Source organism: Palaemon carinicauda, chromosome 13 (genome assembly GCF_036898095.1).
Source record: "Palaemon carinicauda isolate YSFRI2023 chromosome 13, ASM3689809v2, whole genome shotgun sequence".
Classification (NCBI taxonomy): domain Eukaryota; kingdom Metazoa; phylum Arthropoda; class Malacostraca; order Decapoda; family Palaemonidae; genus Palaemon; species Palaemon carinicauda.
This window is the reverse complement of record NC_090737.1, coordinates 108,330,202-108,335,201: the sequence shown is the minus strand read 5'-3', so window position 1 is coordinate 108,335,201 and position 5,000 is coordinate 108,330,202.

The window sequence follows — 5,000 nt, the reverse complement described above, 5'->3', positions numbered from 1 at the left end:
TATTTCCTTTTCATGAAATTCATCATATAAACTCATGTAAAAAATAATTGTAGTTTACAGTCTCAAACCAATCTTCAATATCCGCAAAACTTTAGCGTGATATACTAGCAGGATGTAGATTTTAATTCAGTTTGCTTCCTTTATTGAAAGTTCATACTATAATTCTATATAAAACGGATACTATGCTTGATGGAAGGAAATATTATGCAGGCGTCGTTATTCCTATAAAAGTTGATGAATGAAACTCTTTACTCTAAAAGACTGTATAATAGTTTATATTCGTAATATCCCAAGTTAATGGGAATTCTTTATTATCCATCTGACATATCGATTAAGGTTTCCAAAGCGAACATGTAAAAGGTTGTTGCTATGATTAATATCTCCTTTGATAAGAGATACATACATTGCCAATGGATTCCATTATAAACTTCACCATTATCGTATGATTATGTATGTAATAATCTTAACAATAACAAGAATATCAATTAGAAGTGGATTCCCTCATTTTCTAAATTTAAGTATAATTTTGTAAACAACAGAAAACACGCACATATCCACACATACACCCACACCCACGTAGACACTCACACATACACACACGCACACACAATAATGCAATAACACACACAGACATACACACACACACACACACACACACACACATATATATATATATATATATATATATATATATATATATATATATATATATATATACATATATATAATTATATATGTAGTAGTGTTAAAAATACCTAGTATATTCATTAAAGGTGGATTCCGTGATTTTCTAAATTGAAATTTAATTTTGTACACAACCAAACACACACACACACCCACACACACACTCACATATACACAGACACGAACACACACATACAAACACACACACATATTTATATCAATATATATATATATATATATATATATATATATATATATATATATATATATATATATATATATATGTATATATGTACATATAAGAAGGTCTATATATTTATATATACATACATACATACATATATATATATATATATATATATATATATATATATATATATATATATATATATATATATATATGTGTGTGTATATATATATAAATATACATATATATATACATACATATATATATATATATATATATATATATATGTATATTTATATATATACATATATATATATATATATATATATATATATATATATATATATATATATATATATACATATATATATATATATATATATATATATATATATATATATGTATATATATATATGTATATATATATATATATATATATATATATATATATATATATATATATATATATATATATATATATATATATATATATATACATATATATATAGACTTTATATGTACATATATATACATATATGGATATATATATATATATATATATATATATATATATATATATATATATATATATATATATATATATATATATATATATATATAATGATAATAATAATAATAATAATAATAATAATAATAATAATAATAATAATAATAATAATAATAATAATAATAATAATTACTATTATCACTTTTATTATTATTATTATTATTATTATTATTATTATTATTATTATTATTATTATTATTATTATTATTATTATTACAAAAAATAACAATAATAATAACAAAATTAGAAACTAAAAGGGCGCTCAGTAGAGAGCAGACCTCCGGTGCAGCAGTTTATTTCTCGACCCTCTCATATTGATTTGCTTGTATTTTCAATACTCAAATATGAAGCAAGTTTAGATTTTTTTTGTGACAGGTATGTCCAAACCTCTAGCTGAGTAAGTGATTGGACATTTTGCACGTCCCTAACCTTGACGTTTGACCTTCAATAATCTAATAATTTCAAGCTTGAAATCGCTGCAAGTTTCATTACATAAGATTAAGGATATAGACGTGTGGTTGATGACCAGAATTTGACCTTTTGCTTGACCTTAGCTTTGTATTCGACCTTGACTTTAACACATAAATTGGCTAGGATTTTCAAACAATGCAATACGAACCAAGTTCGAAGTCTCCTTGACAAGGAGGCCGAAACTTATGGCTGATTACATGATAAGGATGTTTTGCTCGTCCCTGACCTTTACCCTCGACCTTCCAAAATTTAATCATTAATAGCTATTTACATAACTATTTGAAATCCCTTCACGTATCATCCCCTTGCGAAAAAAAAAATCGGGTGTATGGTTGATGACTAGAATTTGATCTTTTGTTTGACTTTGACCTTAGACTTGACTTCAACCTTTGATACCAACATGTACTAAATGACGTGGATTTTCATACACTAAAATAGGAACCATGTTTGAAGTTTCCCTGATAATAATGTCCAAACTTATGTCTGATTACGTGAATTGGACCGTGAACTAGACCATTTACATTGGCTTTCTAAAAATCAATCTTTTCCAGCTTTCCACACAACAGTTAAATCCTGCCAGTTTCCTTACATTACAATCAAAATTGTGGCAAAGAAGGAATTCACTAAAAAACACATACACAAAAACAAACACAAACGCGCAAACACACAAACACACAAACATGGCGTACAATGTAACCTCCTTCCAACTCCATTAGTGGATGTAATAATGGATAAGAATAAAAAGATGTAGGTGAGAATAACAAATAAAAAAATAAGCGAAACAGGATGGAAACTTCAGTTGCTTTATATCCATTTTTATGGGCAATGAAAATCTCCTCATTGAACCATTAGCCCATAGTACGCTCTTAAAGAGGGAAGTTTCAGGGTCTCTTCAAATGGAGGAGATTTTACGATATGATATGGATCGGTTAGATAACACAATACAGAGCTTATTAGATCCCAAACGGATAATATGGGGCTATTTCCGTAGTCCAGTTGAACAACATAGATCTTTTTTTTTCATAGACCATGGTTCTGTATAATCCTGTTTTTCGAGTTATTATTTCAACATATTTAACAACGATGGCATAGTTTTTTTATCATTATTATAAATAATAATAATAATAATAATAATAATAATAATAATAATAATAATAGTTGTAGTAGTAGTAGTAGTAGTAGTAGTAGTAGTAGTAGTAGTAGTAGTAGTAGTAGTAGTAGTAGCTAAGCTACAACCTTATTTGGAAAAGAAGGAAGCTTGAAGCCAAAGGGTTGTAACAGAAAAAATAGCTCAGTGAGAAGTGGAAATAAAGATAAAAATAAACTGCAAGAGAAATAATGAACAACATAAAATGTTTCGAAAACACTAATAACATTAAAATAGATAACAAGAGGAAGAAAAATAAGACAGAAAAGTATGTCTGAGTGTACCCTACAGCAAGAGAACCCTACCTCAAGACAGTGAATTCAAGCTATGGTTTCATTTCGGAGTATCCTTTTATAAGACCTGCTTACTACATTTGAAGAGTCTCTACTACCCTTATCATAAAGAAGGTAATCATTGAACAATCATAGTGCAGCAGTTAACTCCTACAGTGAAGAGGAACTGTTTGGAAATCTTAGAGATTCTATCATATTCCATGGAGGAACCTAATATTGGAGAACAGATTGAACCATGTTTTGAACATTATACACATGTTTTAAGAAATATGGTATTCAATATTCTCTTCTCTTAAAAAAAAAGCCCATTTTGTGAAGGAAATACAAAAATGGAACATCTCTATAATTACCCATGGATGATTCACTTTAAAATTTATGACTAAAATCATTTTAAAAGACAGAACCTACTGATTTTTCACCAAGTTATTTCCCATGATTGAAAGCATCCAAGCCGGGCAGACTGAACAACATTAACTAATATACTCTGTTAACTTTTCATAGACTATTAAAGATATCAGTAACATTAATCTTGTAGAATTAATAATAGAGGTTGTTGATCAATTAGATAAGGATGTTTTATTTTTTATCTTTTTTCTGATTGGAAGATTAACAATAAATAAATTTGGAATTGGTTCTTTTAAGGTCATTCAGAAATGGTACAAGGAAAGACCACTGATATTGCCCTAAGGATTGATCATATACAAAGATGATCAGCATCCAAACCATATAATCCAAGGTACGGAGAGGGAGTGCCTGTTAAAGGCAGATGGTCTATCAAATGGTACAACTCTAGTCTTCCCCAAACCCATCGCTAGCTCAAAAAGTACAAGAGCTGGCAGACATTAAAAAAAATATAAATAAGAACAAAAATTCTTAAAATAATAATAATAATAATAATAATAATAATAATAATAATAATAATAATAATAATAATAATAATAATAATAATAATAATAATAATAATAATAATATGTTTCTAAGAATTTAAAAATTTTAATAGGACAAGATTCTTTTCTATTTTTAAATACAATTTTCTAATACTCCATAGCCCACAATATGGCTATTTCAATAACTTTCAAATTGGGTTTTTTTATTTTTCTATTAATTTATTATTATTTTTTTTCTATTCATTTATTATTATTTTTTATTATTATTTCTTCTTTTAGATTAAGTCATTACGGCCAGATTATTTAAAAGAAATTTGATTTACTTCAGAGATAACAACTAATTTATATAAGAAAGATTAAGACCTATGATTTTATGTGTTATAATATTAGAGCATATGTTATCACTTAGTGTTGATTTGAGTACTATCAACTATTTGTAAATAAAAGTCATGATGGCTTCCTTTTGAATTAAATATTGTTAGTTAGACATAAAACAAAAATTTCATAATCTTTATTTCAATAACCACCCTGAACGGGTCATTCAAAAGCAGATTGACTATATTATGAAAAATGAAAGACTATATATATTTATTTAATAAAACAATTTGCTTTTGGATAAGCATTTGCTATCAAAATTAAATCATTGTGTTCAGGTGGAATTTACACAGGAAAAGGGACACTTATATGTTTTCGAAGAATTACACTCTAACTTGTAAATCGTCCCCCACGTTTAAATAGTCTAGATAGCAGAAACTATCTAATA